Below are 18,881 nucleotides of genomic sequence, written 5' to 3'. Positions count from 1 at the left end.
GGATTTTTAACCTGATCCCAATTTCCTCTGCTTAGAAAGAATCCCATTGGACTCCTTAATACTCAGGCTATTAACCTGAAGAATTAAAATGATCATTATGGAAGGAAAAAAGGTCCCAATAGAAGTTCTGGATAAAAATCACTTGGCGTCCAGGCAGGTACCATAACAGAATCTTGAATCTCTTCCAGAGTAGGCTCTTTTCTTTCTCTCTCTTTCCCAATATCCTCTTCTGATTTCTCTGTTCTATCACATATCTTACTCCCACCCTTTGTAAATAATGAGGATACATAAGTCCATTATGTAATTACAAAAAGCACTGAACTAGGAATCTAATTTTTTGTTTGGGGGCCCACTTGGTGGCACTCAGGGGTTACTCTTGGTTCTGAGATGAGAAATTACTCCTGGCAGGATTGGGGACCATATGGAATGTTGGGAATCGAACCTGAGTCAGTTGCATGAAAGGCAAACACCCTACCCACTGTGCTATAGTTTTAGCCCCTAGTTTATTATATTTTTAACTGAAAGGGAGCTACCCTGCATAAATCATTTCTGCCACTGAACCCTATACACTCTGTGCTTTGGCTAATTTTTAATGAATAAGAGTTACATTTTCTAAAAGATTGGTGTAACAATAAAAGTAGAACTCAAATAACTTATTTTACATGGCATCTGGCAAAAACTTCTTACATATCTTTGGTGTTATTATTCATTGTTGACCAAATGTATAGATCATTTGTTTTGATTGTCATGTAAGCCTTTATCTACTGTTGAACAGTTTTCAATAGATGTCAATAAGTTCTGGTGAAAATAGATCATGGGTACCAGAATTAAGATTTGTTTTGTTTTTATTCCTTAAGAGCAGAAGTAATGTCTTTACTTTCTGTCTCTTCCTCAAGATCTGGGATAGTGTTTGAATTGACACTCAGTGCTCAACAAAAACGTTGGTATTGGGGTCTGGAGCAATGACACAGCAGGTAGGGTGCTTGTCTTACATGTTGCAGACCTGGAGTTAGTTCCCAGGACTCCATGTGGTTCTCCAAGCCTCCAAGAGTAATGCATGAGTGTAGAGACAAGAGTAAGTCCTGACTACTTATCTGAATAAAAATTTATATAAGTTTTTATTCAGCTTTTATCCAAGCTGGATGTGGCTCCCAAAACAGACAAACAAAATTTTAGTGTTGTAGAACATTAGCTTCTTAGAAATCATCAGCTACAGCATTCTCATTGAACAGGAGGGCCTTTCAATATACTACAAAGAGTGATCTTGGCTCTTCCATGGGACCCCACTGTGACTCCAATGAACCCCCATGGTTTTCTGAAAACTGGGCGTAGAAACATTTGACCTTAGATCATCAAGCTGGAGAAATGTTCCATTTGTCAGCTTTTACAAAAATGGAAAATATATCATGTTTCAAACACCGTGGCCTAGTGAAAGGATGCTAAATTGTGTCTTTATGCTTTAACTTTCCTGAAAAAATATTTCTAAGAAATATAATAGGTTACAAAAAGTTGGATGCATAAATAGAGCAGAGCTGAGCTGTGTATTCTGAACACCTGGATTGCTCTGTCACAGAGGTTAAAAAAGGGCATAGTATGAGAAATGGCAGATGGCCTGGAAAATGTACAGAATGTTCAGTTTATACTTTCTTATTCCTCAAAATAAAACATAGGTCTTTGATCAACAATGCTGACTGAAATGGACAATATGAGCAAGATGTAAGTCTCAGTCTTTAAATTCTCATCATCACTCACCTCTCCCTAGAGTCATTTCCTGAAAATAAAAATTCTAACAGAGAGGGGTGAGGACCAAGTTACAGTGGCTAATAGGTCCTGTAGTGGGTGAACTCAACTGATCAATGAAGTCACTTTGATTCCTGGGATGCTGATAGTATCTCTTCTAACCTTCCTCTGCATGGCACCATGCAGTTCTGAGATGCAGACTTCTGTGGACACAGAAACCCTGTGAAGAGTCAAGGGCAGGGAAGCACATACATTTAGAAGCTCCAAATCACTTCAGATGGAAGAACCCAGGACCTGCACTGGGCAGAGATGATGACAGTAGCTTAAGGATACTAGTAAATGACAGGAGTTTGCCTGAGGCTTCCACTTGGCATTGCCAACTTCAGGAATCTTTTCCACAGCTTCAGAAAATGATGCGTATGCATATGAGTAGGGTGGGACATTATCTAGAATTCTTATTTTTAAGGTAATGCCAATGTAAATAAGGCTTTTCAAAGTGGGATATACAGATACACACAAACACACATGTAGATACTAGCACAAGAGATAGTACAACAGGTAGGGAATTTCTATTGCATACATCTACTAGCAGTCCAGATTAAATCCCCAGTTCGGGTGGTGAACCCTGAGACCATCAGAAGTGATCTCTGAGTGTAGAACCTGGAGTGAGTCATGAGTGCAGTCCACAAGCCACTATAAATATATATATATATATATATATATATATATATATACACACATATATATGAGTGTGCGCTTTAATTATACAGTGTGTGTATGATGTGTGCATATCTAAAACACACATATATATAATTTATGTATGGATAGTTTGTATAAAACTTAAAATATGAATGAAAATATGAAATATGAAGACCAACCTTGGTCTGACTCAAACATGTAATTTTCAGGTTCATAAAAATTCCCAAATATTTCTTTTTCAAAATAAACATCAGGCTTGGCCTTGGCCTCCTCTAGACTTTGGGCTATCAAATAATCAGAAAAGGCTGTTTACTGCCTCTTATGTTTTGTTCCCTTTTGCTTTGTTTGGGGTCATGCCAGCTGTGGTGCCAGAGATAAGCCCCAGTGGGCTTGGCAAGGCAAGTGCTTTGCTTTCTCCACTCTATCTGGCCCTGCATTGATTTGTTTTCATTTGTTTTTTGTTGTTGTTATTCTGTTTTGTTTGAGGGCCACACGCAGCAGTGCTCAGGGCTTACTCCTGACTTTGCACTCATGAGTCCCTCCTGGCAGATTTAGGGGTCCATATGGGATGCTGAGGATAGAACTCAGTTGTCCTCGTGCAAGGCAAGGGCCCACGTCACTATAAGATCTCTCTGTCTTCCTGCATTGATTTCTTAAAGGGCAGCTGGAAAGCTCCTTAAGCAGTAGAGCCAATCCCCTACAAATAGTTTTGCTTAGCTCAGGGAGTCTTACAAAAAGCTTACTGAAAGTCTGGGGCTTTGAAAACGAGCATTAGTCTTTGCAGGTTCATACCTAGTTCAGGGCTGCGAGGTGACTTCCGGGATCATGTAGGATCCTCTTCTGTATTCCCACCTGAACCATCTTGGGGTCCCATTGGGAGTTGGTAGGTCAGGGAGGGTGAGTGATAGAGTTGTCCCCAATGAGGACACCAAAAGTGTATTCAGAGCTGATGAATAATCAGTGAGTTTGATTATTTGACATTCCCTTCCTGGCTTGCCATTTGAAAATTTGCTGTGTGTGTGTGTGTGTGTGTGTGTGTGTGTGTGTGTGTGTGTGTGTGTGTGTGTGTGTGTTTACATCCAGCAGTGTTCAAAGCTGACTAAAGGTAAGGGTCAGGGGACCATATGGAGTGCGTAAATTAGTTTCCTGTAAAGCAAGCTCTTTACCCTTTGTGCTTACTTAGCTGGCAAACCTGCTTTTGAGAGGAACTTCAAATCGCCTCCTTTCTGCAGGAAGCAAGGGAACAAGTCACGCAAGAAGATTCTTTAACCCCCAAAGCACAGACACCTCAAACCTGAATTTGAACTATTGCAACAGCCGCTTCTTACCCCAAACCTCTCTGCCCTAGCAAGTTGAAAGGGCTTAGAAACAGATGCCGCGGAGTCTAAAAATTCACCATCACACTGATGACACCCTAGAAAAAGCAAAGCTGGGTGAGGGGGCAGCGGGCTAGTCCAGCGGGTACAGCACTTGCCTTGCGCGGTGCTGACCTGGGTTGATCTTCAGCACCCCGTGTGGCTTCCCAAGCATTACTGCCAGATGTGAGCCAGGAGTGATGAGCCAGAAATAAGCCTTGAGTACCTCTGGGTGTGGGTGGTCGCTTCCAGTTGGGGACTAAAGACCAGAGAAAGCCACAAGCCCCGTGCGACAAAGCGCTCTAGAATCAGAGCCCGGTGCGCGCCTCTGGATGCTGCCAACAGAGACCCTGGCACCTCCATGCCTCGCATAGCTGGCATTCAGGCTTTCAAGCCAGTAAAAGCAGTCACCCGAGCAGTCACCTGAGGACAAGCGAATGCGTGATGCTGTCGCAGGGCCAGCGCTGGGGCAGGGCACAAAGGCGCAAGAGGTGGGCTCTTACTTGGCTTCTCCTTGCTTTGCGCACGACTCCCTTGCCCCAATTTGCAGCAACCCCAAGTCACATCCAGTCCACTCCGTTTTCCTCCCTTCCAGTAGGGTCTCCAGGGGTCCCTTTCTTGGACTGAATACCCAGGATCCAAGCAGAACCTAACGGTTTTATGGCCAAGCGTGCCGGAGAGCCGGCTGACCGAGCGCAACCCCGCGCTGCCAGCTGCCACCGTGCCCGATTGCGTTGGGCACCAGTGGGCGCTCGCGCTCCTCCCTGCCCTGTGCGCTCGCTCTCCCTCTGGGTCCGTCCTCATCTGTGCCCTCCTCCTGTCGAGCTCCTCCTCCTGCTCCTCCCCTCTAGGGGACAGATCGCGGAGCCACTCCGCTGCCAAGTTCCCGACTCGCGGGCTGCTGCTGCTGTTGCCACCGGCCGCTGCCACTGCCGGGTGTCACTGGATAGCGGAGCCCCAACCCTGCCATCTGGCTTCCAACGAAGCTCTCTCGGCTGCCCGGGCGGTGCTGCAGATGGCCCCGACCTGGAGCAGACTTGGGGTGCCCGACTCGCTGTGCCGGCGCGCAGTCCAGGTGAGAGTGGATGGAGCTGGAGAGGCGGGTGCCAGCCGGGGCTGCGGGGTGCCAGGCTGAAAGGAGCCCTAGGACCCCCCCCCCCCCCAGTTTGGCTCTCTGGGACTTGAGATAAGTACAGAGCCCAAGGTGAGGCGCAGCTGGAGGGTGCAAAGTGGCTGTGAGTAGAACCAGGCAGGGCTTTCTGCTCCCCATCTCCCCTCTTAGCCACTCAGCTCCCCAAGTCCCCAGAGACGGGTTTTACCGGCAGGCATCCGGATTTCTGGCACTTAATAGATTTGAGGCTCCCTCCCCTCGCCCCAGCCCCCATCCCGACCCATATAGCACATTCTCTTAAGCCAGCCTAGCTCCAGTTCGCTGCATCTTCCCGGGGCTGGAGATGCGCTTTGCGCACGGAGGGAGCCTGGGTACCACTTGGGCTGGGACCCGAGCGGGGTCCAGTCAGCAAAAAGTCTGTGGGGCATGGACCAGCTTAGGAGGAGGGCTAGCTTAGCCTGTGCTGCCTTGGCATTCGGTTGGGATGGGAAAGGGATGGGGCACTTCTAAAGAAGGCGATGCGCAGGACAGAGCCCGAGGTGACTGTAAGTAGGTTTTTCTCTGGAAATGATCTTGGATCTTGGCCATTTCTTTTTATTTCTCTCTCTCTCTCTCTCTCTCTCTCTCTCTCTCTCTCTCTCTCTCTCTCTCTCTCTCTCTCTCTCTCTCTCTCCCCATATATATGTATATATATAATTCATATATATATTTCTGCCTCTTTCTTTCGCTCTCTATTCTCTATTTCGAGCACACCAGGGGTGGGAACAGTTTGAGGAGGGTGAGGAGAGGCGGGGCGCCCAGCCGCTTCAGGAGCGCAGCATCACCCCAACTCCAGGTGTGCTGAGGCGGCCCCTCTGCTGCACCTGCTGGCCCATTTCAAGCTCTGGGGATGGGATGGGAAGCGGGTGCGGCGGGGAACTTAAGGTTGGGTGCCCTGGGTGGGTGGATCTGCTGGGTTCTGCTTCTTTGGCCCGCGCAAGATGCAGAGCCAAGTATTCAGTGCCAGCCTGGTGCAACCCACGAGTTCCTCGCACCCTCCTGCTAGGTTCTCATCTGGGTCCTTGCAGGCCAGCTAAATCCTGTCACACACTTAGCAGGAACTGTTTAATCCCGGCCTTGCATGGCCCCCACTCCCGACCCCCGCGTTATCCATCCCCTAGTTGGCTATTGGTACCTTCTACTTGCACCAGAATGCTTTGGGGGGTAGGGGAATTTGGGGGCGCGAGTCCCAATTCTTAGTGGCCAAGCTGGCTTTCACAGGCGGTTCCCAGTAGCGGCCAAGCAAGCGGCCCAGGGATGCGGGAGCTAGGGGGGCGCATTTCTCCTTCAGCTCTGCTCTCCAAAGCCCGGTGCAGCAGGCTCCTTTGCGCCGCCAGCCGCTCGCAGGGGTGTGGGAGGAGAACCCCCACTAGTCTCCTAGCGCCAGGCGGCAGTGCTTGGCTGGCTTCTGAAGCTGCAGACCAGAAGCTTGCACTCCTCTGGGGTCCCCCTACTCTTGCATTTGGTTTCTTCTTTGCATTCAAAATCTCACCTTATATCATTGAAAGGGAATTAGTTAAGGGTTAATTCCAAGAATTCTGATTTTTTTTTAAAGAAGAAGAGGGGCGCTAACGCACTTGAGCTTCAACATTTCTAAAGCCTATGATTAAGCTTTTGGAAATATTACTCTTGCTGCTTTCTGAGTATGGAGTAAGTGCAATTAGAAGCATAACTGCTCACCGCAGGAGGAGGGCAGAAGATAAAGGTTTAATTGCTAATGTCTGTAGCACTCTTTAAAGTTGCTTGCCTCTTATAGTATCATAGATAGATAGATTGATAGATGAAAGATAGATGATTGATAGGTAGATAGATAGAAAGATAGGTAGGTAAAAAGATAGATAGATAGATAGATAGATAGATAGATAGATAGATAGATAGATAGATAGATAGATAGATAGATAGCTATGGTCTATGGTATTGCATAAAATCTTCCCAACCCTGAGCCCTACCAGCTCCTGTCCAAGCTCCCCAGGGTTTCAGCACTTAAAGTTGAGTTCTGACTGAATAGGGATGGACGGTGGGCTACTCCTGACTCAGCTCAAGAGTTGCCCTTTGCAGTTCCTTAGGTAGAGCGCTGGAGACGCCTGCTTTGAGACTTCTGGGCCAGGCGAGGCTGTTGGATTATGGAACAGTGGTCTGTCGCTTTAAGCTGGGATGGTTAGTTTCTGCCTTTGGAATTTGCTAAGAAAGCTGAACCTTTAGCTTACAAAAGGATTTGGGGGGAACCCCAGGCTCTTACCTCTCCCTGCTGTGCCCCTAGGATGAAGATTCCTGTTGTTCTCTCATGTAATTGGGCAGATTACAGGACAGGCTTATTCACGGACACTCAGACCTCATGAGAGAGTTGGAGTTTGTGCTTTTGTGGTCATAAAGTATGTGCTTACTGGAAAAGTCCCCGCAGCCCTTTGAAGCAAACAGCCATGTGGAAGCTTTTCTTCTCTTCAAACTTAGTCTGAGGCACAGAGAGAGAAAAAGAGCTTGAAGGATTAATTGGAGAAACTAGGTCCTTGAATCTCCCCTTTCCTTGATACTTGGGGGGGGAGATGAGCACTTTAGGGGTGTCCATGGTTGTTGCAGGGTCCTAGTGCCACCTCATCCTAGGTCCTTCATGAGCAATGGATAGGAGTCCCCAATTTCCCCCCACTCAAATAAAAATGAGTATGGAGACTAGGAAGATAATGGACACACTTGGGAGATTGGTTGATGGGACCCTATGTGCTTCTATGAGATTAGCATATTTTCCCCAACTTGGGTGCCCTTTCAAGCTCTCTCTGCTGAGACTAGAGTTTGAATAGATACATGGTGGCATATTTGGCATTAAACTTAGCGCTCTGAGTCTACAGCCCAGCTTTGGGTCTTAGGTCCCAGTGTGGAACAAGGTAGCAGAGAGGACTGAGGTATGTCAACTTTCTAGTAGCTGTTTGGGGTTCACTGCTCACTTTACAACAGCATTGGAAAATTACAGGTCACCTAAGGAAAGTATGAAGAGCTGGGTGGCCCCTCTTTTTGGTTTCCAGAGTTTCCTTCCTGATTTCCCTTTCCTGAAAATTACCTCTTCCCCCAACAATAGGATAGTAAAACTTCAAGCATAGTTTGGAGCCAGTGCTGAACCCCTCAATGATTTTGCCCCACCCCACCCAGCTCCTTTCTCTACCTCTTACAGGTAGAAAACTTGCCGGGAGCAAAGAAAAACACTTGTTTGAAGGCTGGTGAAAAAAAAACCACTTTGGGATTCTATTGATTTCCCTTTCTGCCTGTGTGAATGTGTCCATCTGCCTCTGTGGAATCTCTTGCTCCTTGTTCCACTTTGGAAATTTGTGTGGATATGAACAGCAAATTTATGAGTATTTATGTAATTCAAGAAGATTGATGTCATTGAACAGTAGTGTTTGGTCAACACTCCTCTGGAGTTATCAAGCCACATAGCTTTGCAAAACAGTTTCTTGTGATATGGACCAAGATTCAATTTAAGACTACATATAATTTTTCCTTCTAACAGATTGCATTTCCTAGAATTTTAGAGCATTTATATTTGAAGCAATGACCCTGACATTAATTAATCAATTACGGACCAAAAACTGCAGACAGACAGGAGCATCAGGATAAAGAGACAGAGAACCAGTTTTAGGATGTCTCTTGTCTGAATCTGTTGCCAATAAAAGGCATTGAGTCCATGCCAGAGTTTTAATTTATATATATATATTGTTTAAAACTTATCCTTGGGAACCTAAATGTATGCCTAGTACTTCAGAGATATTCAATAAATATTTTTGAAACAAGTGAACGAATAATTGAACCTGATTTCGAGAGTAACTCGGATCTGAGTGGGCAGGCAGATGGATGGCATCATTTCTATTTAAAATAAAAATTGGAATCCTCAGATCAAAAAAACTTCATTAATTTTCTGAATGTACAAAGGATTCCAGATTGAAATCAGGGCCTGTCTGTTCTTTTTCCACAGCACTGCTCTGCTGTGGCAGCTCTGTCCCTCCCGTCCCTCCTCCAGATCCTCCCAATCTGGAACAGACTTGGCACTGTGAAGGGTGCTTGGTGCTCTTTACCTTCAGGAAATACAGCCTGCCCTCAATTGAGAGAACTGGAGTGGGGAGAGTGAGGTCTGTTTCCTCATTCATGTCTCCTGGTCCCTTATGGCCCAGTGTGGAGCTCAGTAGACAATTCCACCCAGACCCTAGAATCTCAAGGGACCAGATGAAGGATGCAAGGCCAGTTGGGTGTTTGTTGATCACCATGGGCCACGAATGCAGGTGGCGTCAGCAGCAGCCTTAGTGTCCCAGAATGTCCCCAGAGTGTCACTCCCAGGGCATGATCCTGACGTCTTGTTCCCTGATCCCCACATTCCCACTTCTCTCTCATTCCTTCCCATGTTCCAAGGCTGGCTTTCGGTTTCTCCTCCACTCCTTAAAGGTAAGCTCTAGTCTCCTAGTCAGTTCCTCTTCTCTTGTACTTCATCTGAATTTCAGGCAGCCACACGGAGCTTTAGGTCTATCTTGGGCTGAAAGTCATGTTAACCACTGCCCACAGGGAATTCACATCCGAGTTTTCTAAGATCGTTATATAATATTCACTGAGCCCCAGTAGTTCAGTAGTTATGTGGTACCATGCACCTTCGAGAAAAATAGAAAAATGAATGCATTGCTCTTTTATGGACTAGTAGGAACATAATGATGGTAGATTCTGATAGGCTTCTCTGCTTTTTTGGGGGGGAAAGCTTTCCAGCAAGGGTTCCAGGGTTCATATTCATGCTATAAGTCCCAGGCTAGTAGAAATGTCAGAACAATCAGCTGCTCCTTGAAACTGAGGACGTTACACCTCCAGCCACAAAGGGTCTACCAGGTGGATCTCATGCCAAATTTTGTCACAAGGAGTTTTTGTTCTCAAGGTAAGTTATAAGTTTATCCACTTATCTTGAGAACAGAAAATGTACAACTTAGAAGTTGTAAGGCTCTACAATGTTACGTAGAACCCACTATCTTGTAAGTATCCTAGTTAATCAAATATGGTAGAATAAGACCATGCTTTTCTCCATAAGACAGGTAGGGAAACATTTGACTATTCTTTTTTTTTTGGGGGGGGGTGAGGGGTTGGACCACACCCAGTTACCTCAGGGGTTACTCCTGGCTACACGCTCAGAAATTGCTCCTGGCTAGGGGAACCATTTGGGACGCTAGGGGATTGAACCAAGATCCATCTTGGGTCAGCCACAAGCAGGGCAAATGCCCTATCACTGCGCCATCACTCTGGCCCCAATCTATTCTTAAGTCACCCCCTCTTCCATTTTGTAGGCCTTTATTTTCTAGAGATTGAGAGGAAAGTGGTTATGATTTGACACTCAGTAGGGTGAGCACCTTAGAATCTTTATGATAAAGAGCCTGGAGGATCCATTTACAAATGTTGACAGTGTAGGTTTTCCCTTTCCTTTTCCTTGTCCAATAAGCACTTCAAGTGATCACTCATTCCTTTATTTGACTTTTGTTTGCCAAGTGCTAACCATGTACCTACCAAAAGTGGTTCTACTCACTGGCAGCCCTGCAGGGCACTTATGGGCTTCTGGAAGAGATAGGCAAAAGTAAGATGAATTAGTCAGATCTGTCCAAGGCTAGAGAGCCTTGCACTGAGGCTATGAAGAAACCAAGGCACAACCTTATGGAATGGCAGGGTACTGGGATGCAACCCAAAGCAAGGGATCCCAAGTCTTGACACTCAGTCTAGATCTAGTGTGACATCCCCAAGGTCAAATTTTGAGAGAAGGTATAAAAGATTTTGGCAAAGGAAGTGAGAACTAGGACACTGGGTTCTGATCTGGGAGTCATTTCTGTGCATAGAACCTGGATAAGAAGCCTCACTCTTTAGTTGATGAAATCAACATTTTACTGAGTTTTCCCTTTATGCCAGTGCTAGAGTTTAGGGTTAAAATATACGGGCAAAACCAGTCCATAATGTAGAGGACAAGAGACAGCCTGGGAAACCTTGATAAGCTAACCTTGAGCAGACTGGATCTCTCCTGGGAGCCCGGAAAGAAATTTTGAGTTAATGTTTTTGGAGACAGATAACACTTTGGAAAGTGGGCACCAACAAAGTGCCAGGAACTGACCAGATGTGCATCTCCTCCTCTCTGAAATCTGAGCCCCCTCGTAAAAAATAGGGAGCATTTCTACACTTCTGTCTCTGGGCCTGATTATGCCACTTTCTGTGAGGCTGTACCACTGAGCCAAGTCTTAAAAACTTGTGTTCCAAATGGGAAGGCCCCTGGGGATTGTCCGGTGCTCTTGCCCCAAATCTGCCCAGTCTGACTTTGAGACTAACTGTTCTTGACTGGGCCATTTTTGTTCAGGAAAGGCTTCTGGTTTTATGGGACCATCAAATGAAATAAGGCACTTGATCTTCAAAGGTGATGCAGAGCCCTGCCATGGGGTCTCTACAATAGAGCTTTTCCCAAGAATGCCTCCCCTTTTTATTTTTTTCTTTTATCTCAATGCATTTTTTTCCCAGTAAAATTTTGTGGTTCAGAGTTACTGGGATATCCTGTCTCACTATCTCTCATGTGTATGTATTGTGTCCTCCGTGAAGTCAGGGTACCTGTACCAAGAAAGCATATTTTTTGGGGAGGGGGACCATCTATTTCTTCCATGAAGATATACAAGCTCAAGGTGCATTTGCTCCCACGAAATTACTCTGCAAGGAAACCAGAGGTGACATTTCCATCCACCTGGGGAAATGAAGGAGCATTTTCAAGGAAAAATCATTATTTTAGAAGAGAGACAGGGAGATAGAAAGCAAAGAGGAAAGACACAAAATCATCAGTGGACATGTGCTCCTAGAGGTTCCAAAGTACTCCCAGTCCTCTTGGAGAAGTTTTTTGTCTATTGGGGACTTTTTGACTGTTGTTGTTTTAGGACAGGGGTCTTCAAACTTTTTAAAGTGGGGGCTGGATTATGGTCCCTTAGAGAGCTGGAGGGCTGGACTATATGAGCTACTAATTTCTACTCACACTGCACATATCTTATATAAATAAAATGAAAACCATTTATAAATAAACAGATCACGCACCAGTACTTCAATGAGAACTGTGGGCCTGCTTTTGGTTAATGAGATGGTCAATGTCCGGTTCCATATTTGTCACTGCCAGCCATAACAAGTGATGCAAGTGGGCATCAGTTAATCTTGATCTGGTTGGAGATTTCAGATGTTTCATTCTTGAAAAAGTCTGTTCACAGGCATAAGTGCTACCAAAGATGGTTACCATTTTGCGTGCATGGTTCCTGATATTTGGATATACATTGAGTGTATATGCTGGCAGGTATCTTGGCAACCAAACAGCGTTCACTGCCTGCGGGCCGGATCAGACTCCTCTGCGGGCCGCATGTGGCCCGCGGGCTGTAGTTTGAAGACCCCTGTTTTAGGGCCACACCTAGCGATTTCAAGGATTGCTGCTGGCTTTGCATTCAAAAATTATTCCTGGTAGACTGACCCAATGGGATGCCAGAGATCGGACCGAAGTCTACACCCTACCAACTCTTGTATCCCTCTGATCTCTATTGAAGACCTTTTAATGCAGACAGACCTGGCAGACTCATTGCATGTTCGTACAACTTGGCCAAATAGATCCTATCTGTGCAAGAGAGTCTTGGCACACATAGAAGGAAGCCAATAAGGAGTATTAGCATAGTGGGAAGAACTTCTGCTTTGCAACACAGCTGACTCAGGTTAGATTCTGGCATTCCATATGGTCTTCTGAGCCTGCTAGGAATGATTTCTGAGTACAGAGCCAGGAGTATGCCCTGAGCACTGCAGGTGTGTCTCCAAACAAAACAAAACAGAAGGAAGTTGGAAGAGTAATGAACCGAGAAAAGCATGGAAAAGGTACTTCCTTGTTTTCATAGTATGTGGTCATTCCTGGGCTCAATCTGGTTTTAGTTTCTGGTCCTCAAAGGGAAGCTGGCCTCTGGAAGCTCCTCATTTTACAGTCAAAGTTCTGAAAGGGCCTTCTCAGATCCTCCAAAAGCAGGAAGGAGATTTGGCTCTCAAGATTATTTAGACCTGTAGAGAGCCACATAGTTCCAGGTGGGGACTTATTTGGTTCCCAGGGACTAATTACACGATAGCTTTTCTAAGCCACACAACATAGTTCGACTTCCATCACTTAAAACTCCTTTTATCATCTCAGCACTTTCCAGGATGCAATTGTGTGTGTGTGTGTGTGTGTGTGTGTGTGTGTGTGTGTGTGTGTGTGTGTGTGTGTGTGTGTGTGTGTGTGTACATTGTTGTTAAATTTCCCCCACCATTCCTGCAGATGAGGTAGCTGGTAAGCCTTGATGCAAATGCCTTCTTCTCTCTTCAGTTGAGGCGAGTAAATCAGAGTCCTGTCTCAGCACTTAAAATACAGAGAGAGAAAGGTGATTGCAGATGCAGCTGAAATGAAAACATCGCCAGCGCTGTGCTCAGAAAAATAAATACTCAGAAGCACAGGGAGAGTGGGCCAGCTGGGCTCCTCCCTTGGAAAACGCACTTTATTTGAATTCCCTTTAAGAACAGATTTCCTCCCAGCTTCCTTGGTAGTCAATTAGAGATTTCTCTGCTGGAGTTTTGGTGGGGAGCAGCGTGACCTGAGAAATCTTATCTGTTCCCGTTTCTTTTCTCCTCATTCATTCCTAGTGTTAACATCCTGAGAAATGAACTTTCTTGAGCTTTGGGTTTTGTTTTTTGTGTTTTCAACATCGCACTGATGAAAGGATAGGTCTTAACTTTCTACTCATGAAACCTTATATCCTGGTGGAGAGCTGTCTGATTTCATGAACAAAAAAAGACTGGCTAGATTTGAATTTCACAGAAGCAACTTGATGATTTAATAGAAGTGTGTCTTGGATAATAAAAGATCCGAAGGCGTTATTCATTGTTTGAATCTTAGATAAAGCTGGAAATTTTCTTTTTTGTTTGTTTTGGGGCCATACCCAGCAGCACTCGGGGGTTACTCCAGACTTTGCACTTAGAAATGACTCATGCCTGGTTCAAGGAATCATATAAGATACTGGAGATCTATCTAATCTGGCTTAGCCACATGCAAGGCAAATGCACTACCTGCATTTGTTTTGGACCCCTGGAAATTCTTAAGAACTTCTTCCCAAGACCTAGGTATACGGCTCATACAGCTCAGTGGGGGTAGAAAACATTGACATGTGTGAAACTCCAGGTTTCATCTCCAGTCATCATGGTCCCCTAAATAATTCTAAGTATTTTCCTGTTACACCAGAAATGCTGGACTAAGTGCTGTTTTTGCAGACGTGAACTATGAACCTGGGCTTCAGCCCAGTCTTGGCCCTGAGTTTTGCCGGGCTGGGTGTGGCTTCTAGGAAAATGAGACTTCCTGTCTTCATGGTGACAGTTTTGAGTGATGGAATGGTCAATGTTCTAGAAAAGTAAGAATAGTCTGGTTCTAGGATTGGAGGAAGGGTTGCTGTGCTCAGTGAAGTAAGCAACAGAACAAGGAAATCTTGGTGAGTTGATTTGCTTGCTTAAAGGGGTGGTGAACCAAATCCCTTTGTACAGTGGGTACCCTTAATGAACAAGTTATATGCTCTTCCATCTCTTGGGACTTGAGCCCAGCCAATTCCATGCCCTTTGGGAAAGAGCTCTTTTGACTTAGTAAGACACTAGGACATCATTGCATCCCTGGGCATAGCATCCCTGGACACAGCTCCTGCTGAACACAAATATTACTCATAGCTCTTTTTGGAAGTTTGGTATTAGAAACAGGAGGTTCGTCCATGAATTCCTCTGAGACCCCCCAAAAAATGCTTTGTGCTGTAAAAACTTAGCTCTGAAATTGCTCTCTTGTCAGTTGAATCTGAAACTAATAAAGCTGTTAGAGGTCTTAGGCCCTCCCAGTCATGACCTCATGTTATCAATTGGGTCCACACATGTCCCCTAAAAGTGAAACAATGTCCCTTTGAGGCTGGCTTGAGCCCTGGTGTTTCCTTGCAGGTAATAACTGGACAAGGAGCTAAATTAATAAGGCTGTAGTTTCTTGTAGAACTTCTAAAATAGAGTTTTCTGCCTTTTTTCTGTGGTTGTATAATTGTGAAAAATTGCTCCGGCTAAAATAACAAGTTGCGATTGCATAGAATAAGATGAGTCTTCATTTGAGCTGCTCACCAGTGCTGCATTTATATGAAATATGAAATAGGGTCAGGCAAAATAGCATCATGTAACACACAGATATAATGAGCCAGAGAGAGCTCTTAGCATTCACTTGGTGACTTCTCAGTCTAAAGTGGAGAGTGGAGAGCAAGTGATAGGACACCAGGTAAGGTGCTTGCCTTGTAAGTGGTCAACCTACATTCAATCTCCAGCACCACAAATAATTCTCAGAGCCCATTAGGAGAGATTCCTGAATTCAGATCTAGGAATAAGCCCTGAACATAGATGGGTATGGCCTAAAAACTAAATATATATAAAATAAAATAATAATAAAGTGAGAGAGAAGTTTCTTCATATCTCAGCCTCAGTTTCAACATCTGCCCAAATGGGCCTAATTAAAGTCAGATTAATAAGAAGAGAAACAAAAGCAATCTAGGTGTCTAAATGGCAAACCAGTTCAGTGTCCTGGTTTGGACTCAAATTTAGGACAAATTCTCATGCATCACGTTCCTGGTAAATGATCTCATTGTGCTTTCTTGAGCCTCTATATAATCTATACAAATCGCATTATTTCTTGTTTGGAGTCAAGGTATTAGAAGGACGATGCAGAAAAGATATAAAAGATGTTCATAGAGGAAGAAATAGATGAGGACAGAAAGGTGAAGGGAAGAAGGAAATGAACTTGAGAAGGCAGGTTAGACAAAGACCTAAGATTGTACATAAAACCTCAAAAAGGCAGCAGAGTGCTCCTTGAATCTCATTGGCCATGCCACTTAGAGACCCGGGCTTTGTTAGGAGTTCTGGATTCAATTTTTATGCCATCATATAGGTTCATGTCTCAGCCCTTTCAGAACATAACTTCCTCCTGGTAAAGAAGGAAAGTCAGAGACTTTGAGAGAGATCAAACTAGGAAAGGATATAGGAGGGGATAAAACAAGTAACAAAAATCACAGATTCATCTGCAGACAAGGGGTTGAGTGCCATCTTGTGGAGGGACTGGCCATCATGTCCCTTCATGGTCACCATACTGTGTGTGTAATGGGGGAGGGATATTCCAGTTTTCTCTGAAAGGTCCTAAATATTTGCTCTTACACAGAGTTTGAGATGACCCTCTAGCCCTGTTCCTTTCAGTGAGATGATTTGTGTCACTCCCCATCACTAAGTGGGATACTTAACCCCTCCACAAACACACACACACACACACACACACACACACACAAATACACACACCTTGTAAACTACCACTTTCTGGCCCTTCATTTCCCTGCATCTTTTTTGGAGATGGGGAATATGGTGGCACTGGTGGCAACTCAGAGTCCTCTCTCTGACACACTGCTCTTCCGAAAGTGGAACTTTCTTGAACATGTTTGGCTGCCATGAAATGGCTTCTGCCTGCTTGCTTTATCTGCTGCTGATATTCTAGTTCCTCATGAACTTCCACTGTTCGAGCCATGTTCTCCAGTTGCCTGTGGCATGTTTAACTCAGTGCTGAACAGTGATCATTATCTCCTTGACAGGTGAGCCTGTTTTTGTGTGACAAAAGATGAGGAATGTCAAGTATTTGGCTCTCTGTCACATTCCAGTTGGTTCCTCCTTCTGGCTGATCCCATCTGCTCCAGATGTCCTGGGTAACGCCCTCCTCTCTAGGTGTTCAAAGTAAGAAGCAAGATTGGAATCTTGGTTGGAGACTTATTTAATCAGGGGAGGAAATCTTTCTCAAAGGCTTCCAGACATTTTTACATGAGCTTCCAGTTGATAAAAACTAGGTCAGATGGCCACAGGTTAAAATTACCAAAGAGCTAAACTGGGGACATACTTTGATGACAGAACTTACGCCATGCACATGCGAGATCCTGAGTTCAATTCTGACAGTGCAACAAACAAAAGTACAAACAACAAAAATACCATCAAATCCTCTACTAGAACAAAAGAGGAAACTGAGCCAGAGGCATTTGAAACTAGATAGGAGGATCATTAACTGAATACAGTAAATCTCAATTGATCCTTCTTGCCTTTGAGCAATGATTACACTGATGTTTGTACACTGCAATTGGTGATTGATTCTGCACAGCATCATAATATCTTTTTTATTGCTTTCTTCAGCTGAAATACAAATCTTGTATTCTATTCTTCTGGCTTTACTTATTTTTTTTCCTATTCTGCTTCATAACTTTTATGACCATTTGCAATCTGCAATATTTTTCTCTGAGTTAATCACTTCCCATGACCCAAACAATGTCTGCAAAACACAAATATAACCAGGACTTTGCCTTGTCCTCTGATGCGGGACTGTTCCCTGGATGCTTATAATTTTCAGTCTTAATGTTCAGAACTCTGAAAACACAAAGTGCAAGGTCCTTAAATAAAAAAAAAAAAAGATCTGAGGACAGACATCTTGAGTCACTCAAGTTTGCCCTCAAGCAAGTTAATTTCTCTAAAGCACACGTTTACTCAAGATTTTTAATTATGCATTCTTCATCTCACCATTTCTCTAATATTTAATCTGTTGCAGTAGATTAAATTTGAAGAACAAATTGAATGAAATGTACAGAATTCCCCCATTCATTCACCACCTTAGATCAAACCTAAATTATTACATAGCAGACTGTTGGCTTCCAAGGATTGAATATAGAAAACAAAACACCCCAATTTCAGAAATACATACAGAAATTCATAGTTTTCCTTGCAAAGCAAAGGAAAGCTAGCTCTCCTCTTGATTTGTGTTATTGATAGAATTTATCATAGGACTCAAGTCAGGCTGAGTGAGTGACATGTTTTAACACTGAAAAACTCCTTCCGGGTCTTTCTGGGTATATGCTTACCTTGTGTCCTAGTCCTGTTCCCAGGATGAATGAGGAAGAGAGACTTTGATGAGCATTTATCAAGCCATCCCCCCACACTCATGTTTCCACTATGTCATGGGTGCTCACTCCACCCCATCCCATAATGAGTTGGTGTTGGGTTGTGTGGAATTACTTTGTATCTGTATGCTTGTGCTCTCTTCAGAAGCAGGCTGATGGTGACTGGTGTGGGCTGTGAGGGTGAGCTCTGGTGATCCTTGTCACCTTGGGTGATGCTCTCAGAGCTTGTGTTGGGTGCCTAGGAGAGCAAGTGTTCCCAAAAAAAGTACCTGTCCACCACTCCTAATCCTCTGAAACAAGCACATATGGGAGGAGGCAATGAAGATAGATAGTTATCTCAGCTTCTCCTCTGTTGGTGTACCCTGGATTTGGTGTAGATACCTAAGACCCACCCATTTCTGGGAGGGGTCTTGGGAACCGGATATTAGGTGTGACCTTACCTGCAAGACCCGACCCATTCCTGGGAGGGGTCTTGGAAAAGTTAGATAAGCCTTGGACCGAGGGAATTCGGGCCCTTTTGGCCCGGCCCTTTCGGCCCTGCTGAGCTCTCTGGCTTTAGGGTCTCTGCCTCTTTTGGTTTTGGACCAGGATGGAGGCCAAGGGGAAGATGGCTGAAAGGGTTAAGAGGCAGGGCTAGCCTAGAATGGCTGAATGCTTGAAAGGTTATGAGATAGGCCACACACATGTGGTGAATAGGGAATGAATAAAGCTGATGCATCCTGAAGCCTGTCTGTGAGTGAGTCTTGCTTACGCCGTTCACCTGGGCCTGGGACCCGCCCGCTGGATGGGGAATGAAGCCACGTGGCTGGGGCCTAAGCACAAAGGCCTCCATCCATCGCCATCGAGCCCCATCGTTAATTATTTGATACAACACTCCTCCAGGGTTCTGCTGGATTTCTCGACTCTTCATGGTGGCTCCTT

General features: G+C 44.8%; 1 protein-coding gene across 1 annotated transcript in view; it reads left to right on the top strand.

Moving 5' to 3' along the window:
- The first annotated feature begins 4,679 nt into the window (after positions 1-4,679).
- The window catches only part of HS3ST1 (heparan sulfate-glucosamine 3-sulfotransferase 1), a 38,021-nt gene continuing 23,819 nt past the window's right edge, over positions 4,680-18,881 (top strand). The window contains exon 1 of the mRNA XM_049790088.1: positions 4,680-4,869. The gene's annotated coding sequence lies outside the window, so the exon portion shown is untranslated. The remainder of the gene's footprint in view (positions 4,870-18,881) is intronic.

The sequence above is a fragment of the Suncus etruscus genome, chromosome 16, assembly GCF_024139225.1.
Source record: "Suncus etruscus isolate mSunEtr1 chromosome 16, mSunEtr1.pri.cur, whole genome shotgun sequence".
NCBI classification, from domain to species: domain Eukaryota; kingdom Metazoa; phylum Chordata; class Mammalia; order Eulipotyphla; family Soricidae; genus Suncus; species Suncus etruscus.
This window is presented reverse-complemented; position numbering and strand designations above follow the sequence as displayed.